Raw genomic sequence first — 27,662 nt, forward strand, 5'->3', positions numbered from 1 at the left:
ACAGGAAGAAGTCTGCATCCTTCAAGAAAAACATGATTTTCATGCAGGACAATGCTCCATCACACGCGTCCAAGTACTCCACAGCGTGGCTGGCAAGAAAGGATATAAAAGAAGAAAATCTAATGAAATGGCCTCCTTGTTCACCTGATCTGAACCCCATTGAGAACCTGTGGTCCATCATCAAATGTGAGATTTACAAGGAGGGAAAACAGTACACCTCTCTGAACAGTGTCTGGGAGGCTGTGGTTGCTGCTGCACGCAATGTTGATGGTGAACAGATCAAAACACTGACAGAATCCATGGAGATTTTTGGGTTCATTGAGAACATGGTTGTTGTTCAATAATAAAATTAATCCTCAAAAATACAACTTGCCTAATAATTCTGCACTCCCTGTATATATCTTACTGGCAATAATGCCCTTTAAGAAGAGAAAGCGATCATTCTGGTAGTCTAGGTGTTCCCGTAATTGTAACTTGTCCACAAGTAGGATAGCTACACTGGCATTATGGGCTGCGGTGTGGTTACAGAAATAGTTAGCCGGATAGTAATGGTTTTGCAGTCTGGAAGCGGCACCTGCCATGAAGTGGGTTTCCTGTAGCATTGCCACGACACATGCTTTTTCTTCATTTCCCGCAAGAAGTGGGTTATGCGTTCCGGGACATTCAGTTCCCTAGAATAGACAGAGGAGCGGGGCTATACACCTAGGCCCCCCATGGTCCGGTTCCCAAAACCCGCCGAGACCACTCCACAAACAAACTCACTCATTGGCAGAACCCGCGAGGAATCCCAAGAAAAAGGAAGAGTAGAAGTAAAAATAAAACAGGAAATGTTAAAAGAAAGAAGAACAGAAAAAGAAGTAAGTAAAAAGAAAAGGCGGTTTACCTGACCACGCCCTACCCCAAAGATGAGCAGTCGGGGGTAATCAGGGAAGCTGCTTAAGTCTAAATATTAAGGAGAGTACAAAAAAGAAAGAAAAAAGATATTAGATGAAATTAAAAGGATATGCCAAAGAGAGGCAACCCTAACGGGACAGAAGAGGTCCTCTCAATTAGAGGGAAATTGTGCAATGATGAAAGTCCCTAGGGAGTTGTCTTGGTAACCAGACCTAGAAACGATCACCCCCAGCCCTCCACCATATAGAAATGCAGACGAGTGTGGTTTGAGGATCGCAGCCCAGGCCCCACATGGCAACTTTACAGTAATTGTACAATGCTTCAAGCCCGCCCCATGTTGAACCCCTATATTGCTCAAAGCAAACCGCTTGAAATGCCACAGAACAATAATAAGAGAAATACAAATGGTACCTCCGCAACAAAAGATTAGCAATAACATTAAACAACCCTCCCCCAGAGCACTCTAACTGGTAATTAGTGAAGTTCAGTCCGCTCCCTGCTTACCTATCACATCTCGCATTCCCACCATACATCCAAGATGACTCCGAAAATAATTAATCATCATCTCAAAATACATTTATGCATTTATTTAATCCCCCTCTCCTCTCCACCCCCTCCGCTCCTCCTTCCCTCGCAGGCATCTCCTCCCAACATTCCTCCTCCATCAAAGTAATGTTACATAATAGTCAATCACTAAGTGGGAAATTTCCCTTTCAAAGTCCTGCATAGTAGTTAATGAATAGCATATCTGGGTAAACCCACACTGAGCACTAATTGGTATGTTAGATCACATTTTTTTTTTTTTTTTTTTAAACAGTGTTAGGGTGAGGCCTAAGTCTCCAGGAGGTTTCACATGTATACAATCATAGAGATATTGCACACTAGCTAAATTTATAAAATCACTGTTTCCCAAATGTTTGCTCTCTTCCCCCTTCCCGCTTCCAACCTCACTGTCCCACCTTCTGTCTATCTCTACCTTTGTGACACAATGTCTGTCTTCCCCCTTATGCATTATACCCTCAGGTTTTACATCTCTGGAGTAACAGATTTCCTATCTTCCCAAGGGGGGCTGGGAGATTTTGAAACCATACAGATAGCCAATGGCCTAGTATGTCACCAGTGGGGTACCTCAGGGATATGTACTTGGACCCATTCTCTTTAATGTTTTTATTAATGTTTTTATTAGTGATATTGCAGAAGGTTTTTGGCACTATTGATATATGTTTCTTCCACAGTGGAAGAAACATATATCAATAGTGCCAAAAAGGCCTTAGTCACAAATGCATGGAATCTCGCAAAATGCTAGTCATGAAGGGGTTAAGCATTCATGCACGTACAAGGCTTTTCCTAGAATTTTTCACACCTCCTTGCTTTCTCTTCAGGAGAAAACTGCCCAATGAAAATAAAATGTTACCTGGAAAAAAATGCAAATCCCCAAATTAATGTTATTTTTTTCTCATGTAGGTGACAAACTGTATAGAAGTTTTGAAATGTTGTATCTTTCCATTTGCAGCCTATAATAACCACTGCTCTTGTCTTACCCTTTTCAGAAAAACAAGATCTCCCCAATATGGAAACCGGTTACAATGTAAGAGGGAAATTTATGTTTGGATGTATATTGTGTACTTTTGGCTGGTATCCAATAGGGTAATCCAGACGTGGACCCCATGCTCACTGTGCCTAGAGGAAGATCAGCAACACCTCATTTACAAGGACCAAAGAAGGCTGAAATAAATGTTGGGTTGCAGTATCTTTCGTGCAGAGAGAACTTAAAAACATAGAAACATAGAATGTGACGGCAGATAATAACCATTCAGCCCATCTAGTCTGCCCAATTTTCTAAATACTTTCATTAGTCTCTGGCCTTATCTAATAGTTAGGATAGCCTTATGCCTATCCCACGCATGCTTAAACTCCTTTACTGTGTTAACCTCTACCACTTCAGCTGGAAGGCCATTCCATGCATCCACTACCCTCTCAGTAAAGTAATACTTCCTGATATTATTTTTAAACCTTTGTCCCTCTAATTTAAGACTATGTCCTCTTGTTGTGGTAGTTTTTCTTCTTTTAAATATAGTCTCCTCCTTTAATGTGTTGATTCCCTTTATGTATTTAAATGTTTCTATCGTACCCTCCCCCATCTCGTCTCTCCTCCAAGCTATACATGTTAAGATCCTTTAACCTTTCCTGGTAAGTTTTATACTGCAATCCATGAACCAGTTTAGTAGCCGTCTCTGAACTCTTTCCAAATTATCAATATCCTTTTTAAGATACGATCTCTAGTACTGCGTACAATACTCCAAGTGAGGTCTCACCAGTGTTCTGTACAATGGCATGAGCACTTCTCTCTTTCTACTGCTAATACCTCTCCCTATACAACCAATCATTCTGCTAGCATTTCTTGCTGCTCTATTACATTGTCTGTCTACCTTTAACTCATGTGAAATAATTACCCCTAAATCCCTTTCCTCAGATGTTGAGGTTGGACTCTATCAAATATTCTGTACTCTGCCCTTGGGTTTTTACGTCCAAGATGCATTATCTTGCACTTATCCACATTAAATGTCAGTTGCCACAACTCTGACCATTTTTCTAGTTTACATAAATCATTTTGCATTTGGCTTATCCCTACTGGAACATCAACCCTGTTACATATTTTCGTAACATCAGCAAAAAGACATACCTTACCATCAAGACCTTGTGCAATATCACTAATAAAAATATTAAAGAGAAAGGGTCCAAGTACAGATCCCTGAGGTATCCCACTTGTAACAAGACCTGCTTTGAAAATACTCCATTGACTACAACCCTCTGTTGCCTGTCACTCAGTCACTGCCTAACCCATTTGATAACATTGGAATCCAAACTTAAAGATTGCAGTTTATTGATAAGCCTTCTATGTGTCAAACGCCTTACTGAAATCTAGGTAATCAATGTCTACGGCACCACCCAGATCTATTTTTTAAGTTACCCAATCAAAAAATCAATAAGATGAGTTTGGCATGATCTCCCTGAAGAAAACCCATGTTGTCTCTGATCTTGAAATCCATGTGCTTTTAGATGTTCAACAATCCTATCCTTTTACATGGTTTCCATTACTTTCCCCACTACTGAAGTAAGGCTTACTGGCCTATAGTTGCTTGACTCCTCCCTACTACCTTTCGTGTGAATGGGCACAACATTCGCTAACTTCCAATCTTCTGGGACTACTCCTGTTAACAATGATTGGTTAAAAAAAATCTGTTAAAAAAATCTGGTTTTGCTAGTACACCACTAAGCTCTTTTAATAACTTTGGGTGTATTCCATTGTTATGGTACTTTTTGAGAGTAAACCAAAATGTTCAAAGTCTATCTGTTCCTGTCCAAATCAATAAAATTAAATTGCGTATATACGCTGAAGTAATTAAGTCTGACACACGAGGTTCAGGTTAAAATAACTTCGAGAAAGTTTATTGGCAAGTGAAGTAAAAGCGGGCGCGCAGGCCCTTTTAAGAGGCATTTTGCGTCATCATTGATTATTAGAATATCAGCAAATAAACATCATCAATTGGATTAATTGTTAAGTGACGGGGTTAGTGTCTTACCTATTGGTTCATAAAATTAAGAGGTTAGTCCCGTGCCCACCCATCAGAGGTGGGATTATTCTGGACACGGGGGGGATAAGGGGGTCCTAAGCGTCATTTTACACGGTCAATAATATCAGACTTCATGTCCAGGTGCAAGGTCTCTTATGAATAGAACATTTCATTACTACTGTGTTCTGTGGCCTTCAAACTATACTATCTTACAAGTTCTAAGGAGTAGCCAGCAAGTCTTAAGGAGTACCCAGCACCTCCTGGCATTTGTCCTTGTAGGAAAACACAGTCTTTGTCTACTATATTAATTGGGTTGAGAAGTTCAGTCACGTAATGTAGTTTTAAAATGAACAAGTTAAGTCATGAGGACAAAATGGAGGATTTGAAGAAGTCAGGTTAGGAGGACAAAATGGAGGATTGTCACAATATAAGGTTAAAATGGAGTTAGTACAATAATTCAATACAAGTACAATGATAATTTTTAATAATTCCACATCAGTCCCCCCTATGAAATGTTAGATTCTAAGAGATAAAACTTTATTATGTTAGTATCAGAAGACGTGTTAACCCAAAGGCACAGAAACCCCGTGGCCGCTAGCTAGGTGTTAATGCAAAGTGCAAGTCTATCCCTAGAACTGACCCTAATAGGCTAACTCATCCATCAGTATGGCTCTCGAACACTTCACACCCATGGGTGTCCCATGGCAGCTAACCCACCACTTCTCCGCACGGGGCCTTTACCATTCACTGACAGATGCTGTCCCTGAGCTAGTCCCTTCCTAGAATTCCTGCACTTTATCAACAAAAGGGAATGTTTGCAGCGGCAGACAGGGTGAGTTGATGTCTTGGAATTCTTGGTCATCAACTTCGAGATGGGTCAAAGTGGGTGCTGCTTGGTCAACAGTCTTCATGAGGGATTTTCTCAGACATGGGAGGACACAACAAAAGAGAAGAGCAAAAATAAAAAGAAAAATTAGTATAGCCATACCAATCTGCATTAAAGCCTTTTGCCATCCTGTCATCCAACCAAACCATCTTTCCCAGGGATCTTTTATCCCAGAATTCCTTTTTAACTCTTCAGACAAGTCATTTAATTTTTCTATGGCTAGTGTGACTTTACCATTAGGGCCTGTGTTTTCTGGGATGTAGGTACAACATGTCATGGTGTCGGGCAAAATTTTACAGACCCCTCCTTTTTCGGCTAAGATCATATCTAGGGCCATTCTATTCTGGAAAGTCATTTGGGATGTGGCCTGCAACTGTTCGGCCAACCCCTGGAGGGCGTCTCTGGTGTAATTAACAAAACGCTGTTGGTTATAATAAATGTAATTTATCCAATTTAAATTCTTGTTTGCGGTAACTATGGTAAAAATTGATTCAAATCCTGCGGCAACTTCATCCCTTGCTTTAAACTCATTGGGTACCCCCCTGGGCACCCCAATGGCATCGATATACACATGAGGATCAAAACTTCCTTTCACTGGGGCGTCACGTTTAACCTTAGTGTGGCTGGACTCATGGGTGTTGAGGTGTGTGTCAGAAATAATGTGTATAGGCATAATGGCCTTAGTCAAAGTACACTCCCCCCACCATTCCGTGTCCATTCTGGATCTTAGCTGTAAATCCCCACACAACCAGTAAATGTCTCCTAGCGACCTAGTGTGATGTTGCAGCAAGCGTACAGGGACAGTTCTGTATGTAGCACAATAACCTTTGGAAAAGTTACCTACAAATTTACCAATACCATCGTACATGGCATAGCAAGTGTAATTACCTTTATATACGGTAATACCATCAGGGGGTTTGACGTCTTTGGCTAGAAGAGGATACTCCTTTGTCCATGCAATACATATGGACCTGTTAAAATTATAGTGATAGGCAAAAAGGCTTAAAACACATTCTTCTATATCTACGGGTAGGATTAAAGGTACGGTACCCAGGTGAGGCCGGGCACCGCCACACACATAACATGCGGTTCTATTATGCTTATTAGCATTATATTTCATCCATTCTAACCATAAATTTACATCATTAAAACCTGTTTCAGCGGCCATGGTATCTTCAAAAGTGGGGTTAGCAATGGCCATCATGTCCTGAAAGGTCTGGATATGAGGTTTTAATGGGTTAGGGACCATATGGGTGGCCCCTTGCCACTCAGAAGAGTTGCACATATCTTTGAGGTAGAAATGCCCTAATTTCTGGTAGGAACCCCTTTTCCAATACATTCCCATCACATACTGGTCTGCATCTGTTGGGCTTGGGTGCTCAATGTTAAGGATTAATTTCATTGGTGTGCTCCCCCCAGGCTTTCTTAAAGTCATTCTCTGGAGAAGCGATCTACCATGATCATCTACTTTAGCTATGGCACTTTTTGGTTTGTAACCCCAGGCAGGCCCGGCATTCCACCCCGCCGCCCCCCAATGGTCACAATTGTGCCCCCATTGCTTGTCAACTACACAAACATATGGGTCTTTCGAATGAGGGATATCTCTATAGATGCTCTGGATTTGTGGTGTGGGAAATGGGCATTCTACAATATCACAGTAGTCAAAGGTATAAGTAGCCACCTGGGTGCATGATGAATTATACCAGAAGGTGTACCCACTAATGTCTTTGGTAATGGCTACTTGCTGGGCCTTCATAAGGCTAATTAAGGAGAAGATGTACCAGAGATACATGTTTGTGCGATATTCGCTTCCTCTGGCGCAGGAGATTTCTTGCAGTGGGAAGCGTGGATCCAATTTGGCCTACCGGCCAATTTGACGGAGGTTGCGGTAATCAGGAGAACTTGGAATGGACCGTCAAATCTCGGTTCTAGGGTATTTTTCCGCACAAACTTCTTAACCAGGACCCAATCTCCGGGGAGTAGGTTATGGGAACCTGTATCCAATTCGGGATCTGGAATTGAAGAGAAAACTTGGGCATGTATTTTGTTTAGGACATTTGCAAGTTCAGTTACATAGTCTACTAAAACATCTGATTGGAGTTGCAACTGCTGCGGATAATAACAACCTAGTCTGGGTGCTGTCCCAAATAGAACCTCATATGGGGACAGTGAATGCTTCCCTCTAGGTGTGTGCCTAACACTAAATAGAGCTATTGGTAGGCTTTCTGGCCAGGGCATCTTTGTTTCTTGTGACATTTTTAACATTCTGGTTTTTAGAGTGCCATTCATGCGCTCCACTTTACCACTACTTTGTGGGTGGTAAGGGGTATGGAAGGCTAGAGTCACCCCTAGAGCAGTCCAAATTTCTTTAGTCACAGTTGCTGTAAAGGCTGGGCCTTGATCACTCTCAATGACTTCTGGGAGTCCGAATCTACATACAATATCTGTAAGTAGGCGCTTTGCGGTTGTTTTTGCAGTGATATTGGCCACTGGGTATGCCTCTGGCCATCCTGAGAACATGTCCACTATGACTAGTGCATATTCATGGGGCCCACTCTTGGGCATTTGGATGTGGTCAATTTGAATTCGTTGGAAGGGGTACATGGGTTTTGCCAGGTTCTTTGCAGGCACCTTGACTGGTCTTCCCGGATTGCATTTTGCACAAATAACACAGGCTTTGCAGAAGTTGCTTATCAATGTTGTGATTCCGGGTGCTTCATAATACTTCTGTATGAGGGCGGCCATCAGTTCTTTTGACAGGTGTGCAGGCCCATGTGCCCATTGGACCACTGCTGGGTATAAATTTCTGGGAAGACAAAATTTGAAGTTGTTGTAATATATTCCGTCCTTTTGGACAGCTCCTTTCTTTTTCCATTTCTGGATTTCCTCAGGAGTGACTGCAGCTTGTTGTTCTTGTAAAATTCGCAAATCAGTAGGAAGAGTTTGCAAAGCAAAAATAGGGACTTCTTCTTCTTCTTCTTCTTGTCCGGACACTTCTTCATCCACTTCCTGCAGATCCCTGGCCGCTAACTTAGCAGCTTGATCAGCCAAATGGTTGCCCCTTGCTTCATCTGTATCCAATTTCCCGTGGGCCTTATTTTTCAAAACGGCCACTTCTTTGGGGAGTAGGAGGGCATCCATTAGCTCCTTGATTGCAGTGCTGTGTTTGACTGGTGTACCGGCGGTGGTAAGAAATCCTCTAGTCTTCCAAATTAGGCCGAAGTCATGTGCCACACCCAGAGCATATCTTGAATCTGTATAGATGTTGGCACGTTTTCCTTCGGAAATTTTGCATGCTGAAGTCAGAGCCTGTAATTCAGCTTCTTGTGCAGACATTGTTGGCGGTAAGGATGATGATTTAATAACTTCATCTGTTGTGGTTACGGCATATCCTGTGTGATATGTTCCTCCTTCATCGGCATATCTCGATCCGTCCACAAACAGGGTAAAATCCGGATCTGGTAATGGGTTCTCATGCACAGTTGGTAAGTGCACTGTTTCCATTTTCATCTGTTCAAAACAGTCGTGAGGTGTTTCTGGGTCATAATCATTCTTTATGACCAGATCTTGAAATTCCTTTTCCAGGAAGTGGCGTGGCCATGCTTCTAGAAGGTCAGTTGTTGGGTATTTGACAATACCATTTTCCTGTAGCTGTTCTTCATTCATGGTGGCCCATAGTTTTGCCATGGGCCCAAGATCATTCCATGACCTTGTCTTCAACTTGGTAACAGGAATATGTGGGATAGCAGTATCCCAATGACGGTAAAGGTAGTTAAGTTGTTGAGGTAGCTGGATCAAGACCATGCTATTGCCTTCAGAGTCACAATAGAAGTCTTGTGCAGTGAGCTTTACATCGGTCCGGTGGTAAAGCTCATCTTCATAGCAAGGTTCAGGAGTAATGTTCGGTTTGTACCACATGGTGCAGAAGGCGTAATCCGGGCTTACACAAAGAGGTGTCTCATCTTCATGAAATGACAAGTGTGGATGCATGACTTTCTTGATACATCCACAGAGCAGGTAGATGTAGGTTTCATCTGTGATAAATCCATAATAGATACCCCCCTCAGGGAGTGGAAGAAGAGTGGACGGATTAAGCACTTGACATCTTTGGATGGAAATGTTGTCAGGCAAAAGAAGATGACACTGTAAGCGCAGGTGTCTGGCTGGAGACACGTGCTTGAGCTGGACTTGGTTGATGATGGCAGAGATGTCATGAGGGGCCAAAACAACCAGAGGGTGACCAAGGACCAGGTCTGAGGTTCTTTCTATGAGTTCTCTCGCAGCAAACACAGCCCTGAGACAGGAAGGAGTCCCTCTGGCCACAATGTCCAGTTGACACGAGAAATATCCAATAGGTCTCTGGCGGCCTCTCAGGTCATTAGTTTGGGTGAGAACTCCTGTAGCATGGCCTTGTCGTTCAGAGACAAATAATTTGAAAGGTTTGAAGTAATCAGGTAGGCCCAAGGCAGGAGCAGAAGCAATGGCACGTTTGAGGGCATTAAAATTGTCCAGAGCTTCATTGGTCAGACCGAAGGGGTCGGACTTAAGAGCATCATAGAGAGGTTGCATAAGCAGAGAGGCTTCCGGGATCCATGCTCTGCAGTAGGAAATGAGGCCTAGGAAGGCATGAAGAGACTTAGAAGTCCTTGGAGGCGGAATGTCCAGCACAGCTCTCACCCGGTCCCGAGTAAGATGTCTGGTACCTTGAGATAGACAATGTCCAAGGAAGATCACTGAAGACTAACAGAATTGTAGCTTGATGAGTGAAGCTTTACATCCCTGTTCTGCCAAATAGGAAAGAAGACTAAGTGAACACCTTTCAGTAGTGGGCATATCATCTCCACACAGCAGTAGATCATCCACATACTGAAGCAGGACAACTTCTGGGTGGTCAGCTTGCCATGGGTCAAGGATGGTGCCCATGGCCTTTGCAAATTGACTTGGAGAATTTTGTGCCCCTTGGGGCATGACAGTCCAGGTATACTGCTGCATCTCATGAGTGAAAGCAAACAGGTATTGACAGGATGGGTCCAGTGGGACACTGAAAAAGGCATTGGCCAGGTCAATAACTGTGAAGAATTTTGCAGATGGTGGGACTCCAGAGAGCAGAGTATGAGGATTTGGTACAAGAGGGGTGTCCAGGACGGTAGCTTCATTAACAGCACGGAGATCCTGGACCATCCTGTACTTTTCTGGCTCACCCTTTGGAGTTTTCTTTTTCACAGGAAATAACGGGGTGTTGCATTCAGATTTACATTTGACAAGGGCACCCTTCTCCAAGAGTGCCTTGATGTGGACAGAAATTGCAGCAGACTGTGCTGGTTTTAATGGATATTGTGGTTTTCTTGGTAGTTTAGCTCCTGAAACAAGTTTTACCACCACAGGGGGAACATTTAGGTGACCTATGTCCTCTGGGCCTGAGGACCATAACTTGGCGGGCACTTGTGTTTTTAACTCCTCTGGGAAGTTAGACCTTAATTCTGCTGCTTCCTCATGGGGCTTTTCTAAATGTAGCATCAGAGGCAAGGAGCACAGGGCTGAAGTGTCTGATACAGATAGAGGTGTAAACATTTCTACCTGCCCATCCGGGGTAAAGGTGATGGATGCTTGCAGGCGTGAGAGAACATCAGCACCTAACAGGTTAATGGGGCATGTGGAGGATACTACAAAGCGAGCAAGCAGGCTAGAGCCAACTCGTAGTGGAGTTGTTAAAGGGCTACGTCTTGGCTGGCCATCCACTCCAACACAAGAGACATCAATACTGGACAGGAAGGATGGGTCTGGCAGGTCTTGTTCTCGTAGAACACTACGGGCTGCACCTGTGTCAACTAGAAATGTAGTAGGATGGTCTTCAATGGGCAAAGTCACTGTGGCAAGTGGCCCTCCCTTATCCCCTGTAGACGCTGCCATTACAGGGGTTACAGACACAGGCTTGCCAGTTTCCTAATCATCTGGTTCTTCAATAATTGGAATCTTTTTCTCGGTCTTGGGGCCTGGGGCAGGCTTAGAGAACTTTCTGGGTGCCCCAGGTTCCTTTTTAGGTTCCGGACAATCACTTCTGTAGTGTCCCTGAGCCCCACAATTAAAACAAGTTACATCCTCTAACTTGACACCCTTGGTGCCAGAGGTGATGGGGGTAGCGCGGGCCACCATGAGTGGAGCTGGATTGGGTCTTCTTGGGGTCTGAACAGATTCCAGACCTCTAGCAACTAAAAGCAGGGTATCCAAGGGAACAACCTTGTATTCAGGACGTGCAGCAATGATTCCCTTGCGTATAGAGTCTTTAACACCTTGGACAAACGCACCTGACAGCATTTGTGAATGAATCTTGTCTGTAAGATCAAACCCCAAATCTGTGAACATTTGATACAGTCTTGCATGAAACCTTTCCACTGATTCTCCTTTATCTTGAATAACATCAGTAAGGCCAGCAGCCTGATCCGCAAGTTTGTCCTTAGCCCATTCTCTTAATTGGGTGCAAAAAGTTACTCCAGAGGGGTAATCAACATCACTGCTGAGCAGATCTGTACTGAGGTGTCGGGCCATACTTGGCCAATATGCATCCCCTGCTTTTATAGCACAAATGCTCAGTAGATCACGCCATGCAGCGGAATAAGTCTTTTGAATTTGAACTATCCCTCGGTAGAAGGGCATAGGCTGTTTTTCTGGGTCAGGGAGTGATTTCATTAGAGCACTAGCTTGAGTGGGATTGAAAGCAACATATTTAGGAGGGGCCTGTTCTCCCCGACCCTTGTGGCCAAAGGGGTCATCGATAGAACGATGAGTTGGGGCTCCCGCGGCAAGCTCCGATGAGACATGGGACACCCTGTCCATCTCGTCATCATCGAATTCTATGATATTGGCTCTTTTGCGCGGTGCAGGGCCCGCATGAGGTGAAAGGATCGGTGGTTGGGAACGAGCCCCAGATGCAGGGGTGGCTAGCGAGTCATAACCTGGGGATAGGTAGTCACCGGGAATTACCGGCATCAGGGCCGAACTGGGGGCCGCCATATTGGTGGCCGGAAAAGGTGTTACATTAGGGTTAAGGGAAGGAGTGGCGGCCATGTTAGATGTGGGCACACCTGGAGCAACCTGTGCCGGACTGGGCATAACCGGAACCTGGGGAGTGGCTTGGGGAAGGGGTAGTGGATATCCGGGATAGGGCAGGGCCATGGGATATGGGAAGGGGTAGGGCCAGGCTGGGGAGGGAAAGGAGGTGGGGTATTGGACTGGGGCGGAGGTGGGAGGGGACGGAGAGGGATTGGTAGGGGTGGGTGTAGAGGGAGGAGCCGGGGTGAGGGTGGAAGAGGTGGTTAGCTGGGCGGATGCAGAGGGGAGGGGATCATTAATGGAGAGGGATTGTAGGGAAGGAATGGCAGATGAAATGTTAGGGGAAGGTATAGCAGGTAGTGTAGGGATGGATGAGGATGATGGGAATGTCAAAGATGGGGAAGGGGAAAAGAAAGATCCATCGGAATTCAGGACCGGGCAGACAGGGGAGGTAATGGGATGGGTGTTAGGAGGATTGAGAGTGGGGAACATAGTCAGCTGGCTATCACTTATGGCTGACTGAACCTTGGGGATAGACATTCCCTGGGCGCCGGTTTTGGGCGCTGGCTGAGGGTAGACCCCAGCAACACAATTATTATGATACACAAACAATTTCACACCTTTGTGATTTATCTCTTCCTCAACCCAACCTTCTAGCTGAATAGCCTTCGCTACTCTATACCATGCTTCAGCAGTCTTTAATAAACCATTATCTGTAAGTTTGCCTTTCTTTTCTGTCAGTAACCTACGCCAACTTTCCGGTTGCAATCTTCCACATGTCGGTACAGCAATTCTACATACTTTCGCAATCTTTTCAACACCTTTAACCATTTCCTCACCCTCTCTGTCTTCGACTAAATCACATGCTAACCAGCCCTTACTGGGCTTGCTTAAATCCTGTCCCATAATCCCTTTACCCCTATACCAGCGTCCTAGATATAGGGAGAGAGAAGGAAAACTGAACAAGAACGTCTACAATGCTCGACTGCCACCCGAGAATCGTGGGACTTTCTCAGGTGCGTCTTCCCAAAACGTAGACTAGTCACTGAATCCGCCTACCCGGGGTGGTAGACACGGATTGGAGCAAGGTGAGAAGTGTGTGACCAATCACTTCTCTTTCAAGAGAAATGGGAGTGGATAGTATAATAGTATAGGAAGTTTAGAAAAGATGAAAGGCAAGGAAGAATCCTTAGAGACAGACACAGGAGTTCATGAGACTCCTAATAAAACAGACAAGACAACAATACAATTGAAATACAGTGCATGCATTACAGTTCAAATAAAATCAACAATAATCCCTTTCCTTCTACATGTGCTTACTCCAAAGTCACCTTTCTCAACCTCGTAGTGTCCCCGCTCGGAGAACGACTTTCATAAGTCTCACTACCAGCGGCCACGGAAAACAACTGACACCGGTCCGAGTTCCGTCAGCCTCTCTCTACTCTGCAGTCCACAAGAATGTGGCCACGTCTATCCTCACTCCCGTAGTGCCCCTATAAAACCCACTTTATAAGTCTCACTACCACGTGATGCGAAAAACAAGCAATACCTGCCTGAATTCCCCCAGGAAACAAAGTCCCCTGCCACAAGGCTAAGTCTCCTACCACAATTAAATAATCAGTGGACCTTCAGCTCAACTAGAGCCGAAGGGTCCGGGTCAGGACGTCCCCAACTCAACTAGAGCTGGATGGTCCGGGTCAGGACGTCCCCAACTCAACTAGAGCTGGATAGTCCGAACGCGCACAGTGAAGCTAGCTAGGCTATCAAAGTGACACAAACTTGGATCACAGGAAACTATGATTCTACACAGATCCCACAGTTCCACAAACTTCTTTTTCCTTACAGCCACAGCCACGAGGCTCCTAAAAGAAGTAAACAGGCAAAGAAGACCCCCCAGGAACACATCCACGGGTCAACCCCCCTTTTTCCTTACAACCACAGCACCGTGGTTCCTAAAAGAGGTAAAACAGGCAACAGAAGACCCCCCAGGAACGCATCCACGGGTCAACCCCCCTTTATCCCAAAAGGGGTAAAATACAAACAGATAGACAGACACACTGAAGACCCAGGCAAGTCCCCTCAGGTCCACCCCCCTTTATCCCAAAAAGGGGAAAACAAGCAAGACAGAACCCCAGGCAAATCCCCTGCAGGTCCACCCCCCCTTTATCTCAAAATGGGGAAACAGGCAAACAATTCAAACACAATTCAAACACACCCAGGCAACAGATAGACTAAAATGCAGGTAAACAAGTGAGTAACGAGACACCGGGCAAGATATTACCTGTCTTTGATGTCCTCCCGGGAAGCAGTCACAGACACGTGGACGGGTCAATCAAAGGGGCCGGAACGTACCGGTGGCTCTGCAGAAGTCTCTACCGTGTATCTGGAGGTGATCAATCTCCCTTCCTTCCCCCTGGATTCCTCCGTCCACCCTTGTCTTCCTTAGGACGGCTCACCGGCCGGACATAGCCCGATGCCCCACGTTGGGCGCCAAGTTGTTATGGTACTTTTTGAGAGTAAACCAAAATGTTCAAAGTCTATCTGTTCCTGTCCAAATCAATAAAATTAAATTGCGTATATACGCTGAAGTAATTAAGTCTGACACACGAGGTTCAGGTTAAAATAACTTCGAGAAAGTTTATTGGCAAGTGAAGTAAAAGCGGGCGCGCAGGCCCTTTTAAGAGGCATTTTGCGTCATCATTGATTATTAGAATATCAGCAAATAAACATCATCAATTGGATTAATTGTTAAGTGACGGGGTTAGTGTCTTACCTATTGGTTCATAAAATTAAGAGGTTAGTCCCGTGCCCACCCATCAGAGGTGGGATTATTCTGGACACGGGGGGGATAAGGGGGTCCTAAGCGTCATTTTACACGGTCAATAATATCAGACTTCATGTCCAGGTGCAAGGTCTCTTATGAATAGAACATTTCATTACTACTGTGTTCTGTGGCCTTCAAACTATACTATCTTACAAGTTCTAAGGAGTAGCCAGCAAGTCTTAAGGAGTACCCAGCACCTCCTGGCATTTGTCCTTGTAGGAAAACACAGTCTTTGTCTACTATATTAATTGGGTTGAGAAGTTCAGTCACGTAATGTAGTTTTAAAATGAACAAGTTAAGTCATGAGGACAAAATGGAGGATTTGAAGAAGTCAGGTTAGGAGGACAAAATGGAGGATTGTCACAATATAAGGTTAAAATGGAGTTAGTACAATAATTCAATACAAGTACAATGATAATTTTTAATAATTCCACATCACCATCAGGTCCCATTGACTTATTTGTCTTTACTTTTAACAGTTGAAATAGAACCTCTTCCTCTGTAAACTCACACGTAACAAATTACTAATTTGTCCTTTTTCCTAACTGAGGCCCCTTTCCTTAATTTTCATCTCTAAATACTGAACAAAAATAGTCATTGAGGCAGTCAGCTAGACCTTTAGCCTCTTCTACATACCTTACTTCTTTTGTTTTTAATCTAACTAATCCTTGTTTCACTTTCCTTTTCATATTTATGTGTCTAAAAATAGTCAATTTTTACTGACTGGGCCATTTTCTCTTCTGTGTGGGATTTGGAGGCTCTTATAACTTGATTAGCTTGGTGACATTTCATTTCTGGACTGCCCTAATGGATGGCGTCAGTCCAATGTGCAATGGTAATGGCACAAGTGAACAAAAACTGAGCAGGGATTTACTGAAGGGCAATCTATTGAGTTTTTGTCGGTTCTCAGAGATCTCATATACTCTGCTTTTGTCCCTTAACATCTGTACATTGACGACACTCTGAGATATTTCTCTAGTCACTTCAGATTTCTCAATGTTGGAAAAATGTAGCACTTTATTTGGGAAGCAGATTGAATTGGTGTCATCTCTTCTTTGATTAGGACATACTTGAAAATGAAAGAAATCTCAAAATCTCCCTGGTAAAATATTTTATAAATAAATAAATTAGAAGCTCTCTGTTTGAATATTGATGTAATATCACCATCTAGTGGGAATTTGTAGTAATACACCTACTTATAGGTCTACTCAATATCTTCTGTCTACTCTGACTTTTAGTTACACTTTGGTGGTGTGCATATATATAAAAATATATATACATATATATATATATATATATATATAGTATTTATCGGCGTATAACACGCCCCGGCGTATAACACGCACCTCATTTTCAGAAGGAAATTCCAGGAAATTTCCACCCCTCCCATAGTATTCCCCCCCCTCATCCCATAGTGTCCCCCCCATCCCATAGTGTTCCCCCCCTTTCCATAGTATTCTCCCCCCATAGTATTCTCCCCCCCATAGTATTCTCCCCCCTCCCATAGTATTCTCCGCCCCCCCATAGTATTCTCCCCCCCTCCCATAGTATTCTCCCCCCCTCCCATAGTATTCTCCCCCCCCATAGTATTCTCCCCCCCCCTCCCATGGTATTCTCCCCCCCCATGGTATTCTCCCCCCCTCCCACAGTATTCTCCCCCCTCCCATAGTATTCTCCCCCCTCCCATAGTATTCTCCCCCCCATAGTATTCTCCCCCCCTCCCATAGTGTTCCCCCCCCCTCATCCCATAGTGTTCCCCCCCTTCCATAGTATTCTCCCCCCATAGTATTCTCCACCCCCTCCCATAGTGTCCCCCCCTTTCCATAGTATTCTTCCCCCCCTCCCATAGTATTATCCACCCCCCATAGTGTGTCCCCCCTCCCATAGTGTCCCCCCTCCCTCTCCCATAGTGTCCCCTAGTGCACTTTCCCTCTGTCCCATATTTACTTACCTGTCTTGAAGCGTGGGCTGGCTTCACAGCGCGCACCGCGGTACTGGAACTTAAATTTCAGGTTCCGGTTTCCGGCGGGACTGAAAGGAAGTGTGCACACAATAGTGTGCACACTTCCTTTCAGTCCCGCCGGAAACCGGAACCTGAAATTTAAGTTCCAGTACCGCGGTGCATGCTGTGAAGCCGGCCCACGCTTCAAGACAGGTAAGTAAATGTGGGATATCGGCGTATAACACGCACCCATGATTTTCTCCCTATTTTCAGGGAGAAAAAGTGCGTGTTATACGCCGATAAATACGGTATATATATATATATATATATATATATATATATATATATATATATATATTTATGTTCCCCTTTATGGTGGTTTCAATATGTATTATGGATTAATGCAGGTCTGCCATTGGTATCGATAGGAATCGACAGGGACAGAAATAGGTGAATGGCCATTGAAATGAATTAAATGGTAGCTGGGCACATGAAAAACAAACAAACAAACAAACAAGAAAAACATAGACAATTGAAGGAGATAAATGGGGATAGAGAATGTGAAACTGTACTTCTATTTTTCTTTTAGTTTATGGCCTTAGCAGCTCATAAGGTCATTAGCTTTCAGTGTCTATGTCTTAATACCTGTAGTTCAGTCTCTTAGTCTTTGCTCCTCTGTGTTGTCTGCCTGCTCCACTTATTGCCCTCAGTGCTAGCAGAGCAGAGCTGTAAGGGAGAGGAGGCAGAATGTAGCCCCATGGAACATGAGCAGCATAAGTGGAATAGGGCCTTGACAGGGCATGGAGGCGGGCTTAGGGGGAGAATAAGTGGGTGGTGATTGGTGAGATGATCAGGGGCCGGCCTAGAATAAATAGTTCGGCCATTTTAACCCTTGTCACTATTAATCAACTTACCAGTTCAAGTTGGTCCCTCCCTGCCTGTGTTGATTCCATGGTTTCTGGCCTTTTTAGTCACAGTATGGGGTTAGTGAGGGGAAGCCTTGGGATAAAATGGTCCCTGGTGGAGTTACAGAAGAGTTAAGGACGTTGGTCGAGTGGTTACAAGTTGGTTGGTTGCAATGTTGGTGTTATGTTGGTGGGTTTTGAGCCCGTCGGTGTCTCAGAATCTTGGTGGGTAGGGGTATCCGGGTATACACCTACCAGAAGGTGATTAATTTATGTTGCATTTTATTTGTGTATATTTATGTTGAGCTATGTATATAATTTACATGTATTGTTGACGTTAGGTTGGGTGTGGGCAGACAATGACTTTAAATAGTTATTCTATATATTTAATGTTGTTTAATAATGCTGTGGACATATTGATTCATACCTTAGAGTGTCTGCATTTAATTGGGTAATGGATGAGGTGTGGGTTTGGTAAGAGACATCTCCTCTTGCCCATATAGCGACAATGCACCCTTCAAGTGAGGAAGACTGTAGGGAATCTGTGAGATTGTTCAGGTAATTGTATTTGTAATAAGGCTGCTCAGACATTTCCCTGGTTGAGATCACTGCTAAGAGAATGTATGACTTACTTTACCATAAGCCTACGGTAAGCCAATCACAGCACAGTGCCCATTCTCCCTATCTCTGGCACTGACTGTATGTACTGTATGACTGTATGTACAATACACTGACTGTATTGTAATCACTTTCTCTCCATACAGCAGCTACAGGGGACAGGCGTTCCCACTAGTTCTTGCAGGACTCGATTCTAGGCTGTGATGCTACATTCTAGCAGCATAGAGATAAATATTAAAGGTAGATGCAGTGAGTGCAAAACATGATAAGATCATTTTGGATCACAACCCATGCTTTGGTTTAAAAAGCTGTTTCAAACAATGCTCCATTGCTGAGAGTGACAGAAATGCTGGATCTAATCTGAAACATGATGCCTATCGGTGCTCATTTGCATATATGGCAAAGCATTCTGGGACAATTGTAGAAACATGATTTTACAGAAAACACCAAAATTACTTAATTCCTTTGAAAGCTCACCATTGTTTCTCTCCCTTCAGATCCACACCCATTTACATAACAGGTCTAGGTGGAACTAACAGTCTTGGAGTTATTTTTAATTCTAGTCCAGTTCTTTACATGCCACTGGCAGCCTGTCTCCGATTTACACGAGTCGTTCTTGTCTTTCTCCACATATCCCTTACCTTTCTACTTAACATCTTACACACACTGTATATGTCTTACATATGTTAGTGCATCTGTCATGCCTGCCGATCCATGTTCACATCTGGACGTGTTGCTTTTTGACTTGCTTAGTTTTATCAGAAGTATGGCAATGCAATTTCTCTCAAACAAATCACAAAAAAGTTTATCAAATACAAATACAGGTACTCCTCACTTACCAACCGTGTTCCGTTCTAACGACCTGATCACAGAATGAATTGGTCAGTAAGTGAGGAGTTAAGGGATTCCCTGCTCTGGTGCACTTGTCTATATTCGGGAAAATTTCCCCAAACATAGACAAATGCAGCAGAGGAGGGAATTTCTCTAATCCCCACAACAGCTCGCACTTACCCCATGCTAGAGAGCTGGTCATAAGTGCGAGCAGGGCCGGTGCAAGGATTTTTGACGCCCTAGGCAAAAGAAAGATTTGGCGCCCCCCCTCCCACCCACCTCCTCAGTGACATCGCAATGTCCCATCCATATCATCTGCCATATGAACTAACCCCAGTGCTGCACACAGTGTGTGTTTACATTAAAAAGCCTGCAGGGACAAATTATAGACACCAGAACCACTTTATTAAGTTGCAGTGGTTCTGGGGACTATAGTGTCCCTTTAATGTGAGGTAAATTAGCGATTAGTGTCACTAATAATATACTAGATTGTCTACTTACAATCAGATGAGGATGGTGATGGGCTCTGGCTGCAGTTTGGCTCCACTGGTCTGGTGTAGAACAGGAACTCTGGAGGCTGTTTGAAACTGTGGTCACAAAATTCAATGTTCTGGGAGAACGGCAAGCAGCTTTATTTTTTTGGGCCCCTTACAGTGAGTATGCCCATAAGGCCCACCCATAAGTCCACCTACATGTTCCACCCATGAGTTCGCTCACAGGGAGTGGAGTGTGTAGGGGATGTTATGTGTTACTGTAGAGGATCTAATGTGTGTGCTTATGGAATGTAGTGTATAGGGATACCAGTTTAGTTGATGCAGTGTGTTTGTGTGTAGTGGAAGCAGTGTGTTTTTGTGTAAGGGATAGAAAGCAGTGTGTGTGTGTGTATAAGGGATGTATTGTGTGTTTCTTGTTGTGTGTAAGGGATGCATTGTGTGAATCTGTGTTTGTATGCATAAGGGATGCAAAGTGTGTTTCTGTGTATGTAAGGGATGCAGTGTGTGTGTCTGTAAGGGGTTCGTTGAGTGTGTTTAAGAGATGCATTGTGTTTCTGTGTGTGTGTAAGAGAAGCAGTGTGTGTTTGCATGTGTGTGTAAGGGATGCATTGTGTGTTTCTGTGTATATGTGGGGGTTGCATTGTGTGTGTGTGTGTGTGTAATGGATGCATTGTGTGTGTGTGTGTGTGTGTGTGTGCGCGCGTAGTGTGAAAGAGCTCCCTGTCCTGCCCCCTGTCCTATAGAGATCTCCCCTGCCCCTTAGTGGTCTCTCCTCTCCCATCCACCTCCCTTAGTGGTCTCCTTTTCTCCCCGACTTTCCATTAGTGATCTCTCGTCTCCCCCTTAGTGGTCTCTGCTCTCCTCTGCCCCCCCTTTCCATTAGTGGTCTCTCCTCTCCCCCCACCCTCCCCTAGTGGTCTATCCTCCACCCCTCCTCCCTTAGCGGTCTCTCCTCACCCCCCTCCCTTCTTCAGTGGTCTCTCCCTCCCCCACGTTCTCCTCAACCCCCCTCCCTGTGTTCTCATCTCCCCCCGTGTTCTCTTCTTCTTCTCCCCTGTGTTCTCCTCTTATTCCCCCTCCCTGTGTTCTCCACTTCTTCCCCCTCCCTGTGTTCTCCTCTTCTTCTCCCCCTCCCTGTAATCTTCTCTTCTTCTCCCCCCCTCCCTGTAATCTTCTCCCCTCCCCCCTGTAATTTTATTTTCTTCTCCCCCCTCCCCTGTAATTTTCTTTTCTTCTCCCCCCCTCCCGGTAATCTACTCTTCTTCTCCCCCCCTCCCGGTAATCTACTCTTCTTCTCCCCCCCTCCCGGTAATCTTCTCTTCTTCTCCCCCCCCCCTGTAATCTTCTCTTCTTCTCCCCCCCTCCCTCCCTGTAATTTTCTCCACTCCCCTCTCCCTGTAATCTTCTCTTCTTCTCCCCCCTCCCTCCAATCTCCCCCCCTCCCTGTAATCTCCCCCTCCCTGTAATCTCCCCCCTCCCTCCCCGTAATCTTCTTCACTCCCCCCTTCCTCCCTGTAATCTTCTCCACTCCCCCTCCCTCCCTGTAATCTTCTCTTCTTCTCTCCCCTCCCTCCAATCTTCTCCACTCCCCCCTCCCTCCCTGTAATCTCTTCTCCCCCCTCCCTCCCTGTAATCTCTTCTCCCCCCTCACTCCCTGTAATCTCTTCTCCCCCCTCCCTCCCTGTAATCTTCTCCCTTCCCCCCCTCTTGGTAATCTTCTCTTCTTCTCCCCCCCCTCCCTCCCTGTAATTTTCTCCACTCCCCTCTCCCTGTAATCTTCTCTTCTTCTCCCCCTCCCTCCAATCTTCCCCCTCCCTCCCTGTAATCTCCCCCCTGTAATCTTCTTCACTCCCCCCTCCCTGTAATCTTCTCCACTCCCCCCTCCCTCCCTGTAATCTTCTCTTCTTCTCCCCCTCCCTCCAATCTTCTCCACTCCCCTCCCTCCCTGTAATTTTCTTCACTCCCCCCTCCCTCCCTGTAATCTCCTCTTCCCCCTCCCTCCCTGTAATTTTCTTCACTCCCCCTCAATCCCTGTAATCTCTTCTTCCCCCCTTCCTCCCTGTAATTTTCTTCACTCCCCCCTCCCTCCCTGTAATCTCTTCTCCCCCCTCCCTCCCTGTAATTTTCTTCACTCCCCCTCCCTCCCTGTAATCTCTTCTTTCCCCCCTCCCTCCCTGTAATCTCTTCTCCCCCCTCCCTCCATGTAATCTCTTCTCCCCCTCCCTACCTGTAATCTTCTCCCCCTCCCTCCCTCACTGTAATCTTCTCCCCCTTCCTCCCTCTAATCTCTTGTCCCCCTTCCCTCCCTCCCTGCAATCTTCTTGTCCCCCCTCCCTCCCTGTAATCTCTACTTCCCCCTCCCTCCCTGTAATCTCTTCTTTCCCCCTCCCTCCCTGTAATCTCTTCTCCCCCCCTGTAATCTCTTCTCCCCCCTCCCTCCCTGTAATCTCTTCTCCCCCCTCCCTCCCTGTAATCTCTTCTCCCCCCTCCCTCCCTGTAATCTTCTCCTCCCCCTCCCTCCCTGTAATCTTCTCCCCCCTCCCTCCCTGTAATCTTCTCCCCCTCCCTCCCTCTAATATTCTCCTCCCCCTCCCTCCCTGTAATCTTCTCCCCCTCCCTCTAATCTTCTCCCCCCTCCCTCCCTGTAATCTTCTGCCCCCCCTCCCTCCCTGTAATCTTCTGCCCCCCTCCCTCCCTGTAATCTTCTTCCCCCCTCCCTCCCTGTAATCCTCTGCCCCCCTCCCTCCCTGTAATCTTCTTGTCCCCCCCCTCCCACCCTGTAATCTTCTACCCCCCTCCCTGTAATCTTCTCCCCCCCTCCCTGTAGTCTTCTCCCCCCACCTGTAATCTTCTCCCTCCCCCCTCCCTCCCTGTAATCTTCTTGTCCCCCTCCCTGTAATCTTCTTGTCCCCCTCCCTTCCTCCCCCCCCCTCCCTCCCCATCCATTATTCTCCTCACCTCCCCTTCCGAGCTCCTCTCCGGTCCGCGGTACAGGAGCTTGTGTTTCCTGTACCCGGTCGGACTGACAGGAAGTGCACACTTAGTGTGCACTTCCTATCAGTCCGGCCGGGTCGCGGACCGGAGAGGAGCTTGGCCACGCTACAGGGAAGGGGAGGTGAGGCATTGCGGCAGCAGTCTGAGCGCTCTCTATAGAGCGCTCAGGCTGCTGCAGCATTTAAAGGGCCGGCGATGGGGGCGCAGGGCGCCCCCTCCTATATGGCGCCCTAGGCGGCTGCCTAGTTCGCCTTATAGGAAGCGCCAGCCCTGAGTGCGAGCCGTCGTAAAACAGGTAGGTCGTAAAATGAGGACAACCTGTAATGTTATATGTTACATTTCTGTTTCACTGAATTTTGTATTTCCTTGTTGAAATGCCATTATTTTAAAATCATTAAAACTCATTTAAAATGTGCTTGGTTTTTATATTCTTTTTAAAATAAAACTGCATACAATCAGCTAGACCATCATGACTGGGAGAAGTCTGTCCATTTTTACTTCCCCCAACATAACATTGCCTGAAGAGGTGGTTTTGTCAGAGTCTATACAGATGTTTAAACTGCAATTGGATAAATACTTACAAAAACATAACATACAGGGATATAATTTCTAATTAGTGGGGTAATAGCTGCTTGATCCAAGGAGACATCTGACTGCTATTTTGGGGTCAAGAAGGAATTTTTTCCTAGTTTGTTGCAAAGTTGGAAGCTCTTCAGACTGGGTTTTTTGCCTTCTTTTGGATCAACAGCAAAAGCATATGTGAGGAAGGCTGAACTTGATGGACACAAGTCTCTTTTCAGCTATGTAACTCTGTAACTATGTAACTATAACATATAGTCATCAGGTAAGATGCATACCCTCACATCTCCACCTCACTCACACTGGTCTAAGTTTTCAGGGAACATTTTGGGCACTAAGGGCAACTAGGTGAAGACTGCTATGTTCAACTTTTTTTTTTCTCTTGGTTTAGAATTCAGAACAAATCGGGAATGGATCAACATCCAAACCAGGTAAGTGGTTTACACACACAGTTTGATACTTTAAACAAAACTCAGTTTTAACTGGAGGCATTTATACAATCAGTCTTTCAGTTGGGTTTAATATCTTCCATTTCATTATCTTCATTTTCATTATAGATTGTACCACAATATATTTTCAACTACATTCTGACAAGGAAAACTTTGTATACAGCTGCAATATTTGTAAAAAGAACAACTCAAGACTGCCCCAAGAATCAGACCTTCAGGTAATGCTGGTTACATTGTTTCCATTTAATGAATAGATAAAATAGATGTGTCTGGCTGGCTGCTTTCTCCCTAGTGACCTGTGTAGCAATAATGAAGTGAATGGAATGCCTAAGCCAAGGACTGATTCCTTCTGATACAAATTTAAGTCACTATATGTGGACACACAATGACACACACGTGTAGGAGTATGTATGTATGATCAGTAGATTTCCATGAACTGATGTCAGTGGTGGCTGCAATACACGTGTGTAAAATCTTCCATTCATTTCAATGGGAAACATTGGGCATGTACAATAATGAGCAAAAAGTGCCCTACAGCCTCTTCACTGTCAGAGATATTCGGCGGGACATGGGGAATATGTGTACTTTCAATGTACAGGTAAAGTTGGGTTCATATACATGGCATTGGTAGGCTGAGAGGGATCCCTAAACCTCTCACCCTGTTACTGCTGGCCAAATTATACAGAACTGACTTTGAGTCTGTTAGTTTCACGTTATCATTGCAGTTGAGGGGGCAGTCTCAAATCACTTCAAAGGAGTTTGACTACAAACTGGGGAATGGTGACCACACAGTGAAAAGACATTGGCTGAAAAACAAGGCCGATAAGCCATCATATCATATTTACAAGCCGCACTTACCTTGGTATATAGTTACATATAGGTCTGTGCGAAAGTTGTAAATGTATATAAATCAAACATAGCAGTACATTGAAAGTCCAGGAAATGTCTTTAGATATTTAAGCTTTAACGTTTCACTGAAACCATAGCATGATTCCTATCTTTTTATTTTTATAGGCTGTAAAAAAATGTTCAAAGGTAGTAGGTGAAATCTGGATGCAAAAGGAAACAGACTCTTGTGAAACGTGAGTGTCGCTCATTGACTGAAATCGTATTATGTCAGACAGCTGGGGTAGTGTTCTTTCACACTCTCTTTACGAGCTCACTTTAAACAGAAGTGATGGCATCTCATTGAGAGACATTTGCCTCTCTGTGAAGCATTCTATTCTAACAGCATGGTGAGTGCTCTATTTCTCTGTGAGGAGCATTGGGTTGGTTACTAGTGAAGACCTTCTGGATGCCGATCGAAGCAGCGAGAAACAATCTTGAAAATAGAGTAACTTCTACTTCAAATTTTTCTTTTTAGCAGTTTGAAAACTGCATTCAAGTAAACTATTTGCATCAGTACGTTTATTATACAAATCAGTGGTAAGATGATTCATTTATTTGGAAACCATAACATCCCAAAAACTCCCTGCTGATCAGTCCGCTGTGTGGATAAATTGGATACTGGGGCGGCAAACACTGGGAAAACACAGAAAGGCTTTCAGTTGTTCCAGGGGCCCTCTCTAAATAAACATTGTTTTTCTACATATAGCAGGTTAAAAACGTGTAGACTGAGGGTAAAATACTTGGCTAAGGAACCGATATAGTGAGAAGACATGAGAGAACCAAGGGTAACATATATGTGGCCTGTTCCGAATAGTTCTGGGGGGAGAGGACTAACAAGGCGGCAAGGACTCTAAAGAGTTTTATCATTCTCCTTACTTTAAAAAAATATATATATCGTGATTGAAGTTCTCTCCTTTCACAAATTTCTATAAAACAGATAACCAATACACCACAAATTAGACCTGAACTCGATAACCATTTAAGCTTTCTGCCATCAAATTGCCTTCTGTATCCATCGTCTCTCACTCTTAATATCCCCCTTTTTTATTTTTTGATCGATTTATCTGAATGTTTAGCCTTCACCAACTAATCAAGCGTTTCCTCTTGCTGGAACTTTGGTTCCCTAGAGATGAAAAATAATTGGAGTTATCTGTTATGTTAGCTTTTACTGGGAGACTATATACACCCAAAAAAAGTTGCCAGAAAACACCATAGAGAGGTACAGTCATCCTCAACAGTATTAAAATGGTATGATTCCTCTAAATGGGTTTCTACCAGTTATAGCACTAATATTGAGTCACTATACGCTCTAAGCTGTAATAAGCACAGGAACTATAATCTATTGAGCACCAGGTCAATGTTGGCAGGTGAGCTCACACTTTAATGGTTATTGCCGTGCTACCGAAACACGCCGATATTTAATATAAAGTGTCACTCACAGTACAGTGTTGCCATTACAAAGTGTACATAGGGTTCGGGTTATTGCACAGATACTTTTTATTTTGTTATTTGTGCTGATGAATACTATAGCCATTCCTGCCCCTGAAGATAAGTGGGAATTTGCAGAGATTTGACATACAGGATCAGCAGGTAAATAGCTCATAATCTAAACGAGGAAGCTGCCACTTGATTCCACAGTCGGCCTTCACTTTTTCTATATAACGGGTTTTGTTCGGCTTATTCTATATAACGGGGTTTTGTTCGGCTTATTCTATATAACGTGGTTTTGTTCAGCTTATTCTATATAATGTGGTTTTGTTCGGCTTATTCTATATAACGTGGTTTTGTTCGCCTTATTCTATATAACACGGTTTTGTTCGGCTTATTCTATATAACGTGGTTTTGTTTGGCTTATTCTATATAACGTGGTTTTGTTCAGCTTATTCTATATAACGTGGTTTTGTTTGGCTTATTCTATATAACATGGTTTTGTTTGGCTTATTCTATATAACATGGTTTTGTTCGGCTTATTCTACATAACATGGTTTTGTTCGGCTTATTCTATAGAACGTGGTTTTGTTCGGCTTATTCTATAGAACGTGGTTTTGTTCGGCTTATTCTATAAACATGGTTTTGTTCGGCTTATTCTATATAACATGGTTTTGTTCGGCTTATTCTATATAACATGGTTTTGTTTCTTGTTAACAGTAATTTATTAGTTTGTCAATATGATGTTTTTTTTTATTCACCAGTGTCCAGACTTCCTGTCATGTTTACACTGTCGACCATAACATTGTTGACTATGACTGCACAAGTTTTCGGAGTTTTATCTGTGTCGAAGATTTGTAAGTAAGTTTATTTTCAGTATTTCTATTGTGAATAATGATGTTAAATATTGTGGGGAATTGTACTGCACTCTCTAGTGATCTTACCCTCAGTGCTTATTTGGGGGCTGGCAAAAAATACTAAAACAACACATCTAAAAAGGACATGGGGAGGGGGGCTTTGCTGCTCTGTTATAAGGCCTGATGTGGATGTGTGTATATTTTGAAACCTTTTACCCATTCTCTGGTTATCTCTTGTCTCTTCTTTCCCTCCATCTCCATTACGCATACATTGAATATTCAAATGTTAACATATTTTCCCACGTTAATTTTTCTTGCCACTTTGTACAGCAATATTAGTCCACTGTATTTGCTAACCTGGAGCTTCCCTGGCCTTAAAAAAAATTTAAAAAACAGGAAAGACCACATACTAAATGGCAAACTGCACACATCATGGACAGAGGGGACA

Source organism: Pelobates fuscus, chromosome 2, assembly GCF_036172605.1.
Source record: "Pelobates fuscus isolate aPelFus1 chromosome 2, aPelFus1.pri, whole genome shotgun sequence".
In the NCBI taxonomy this organism is placed as follows: domain Eukaryota; kingdom Metazoa; phylum Chordata; class Amphibia; order Anura; family Pelobatidae; genus Pelobates; species Pelobates fuscus.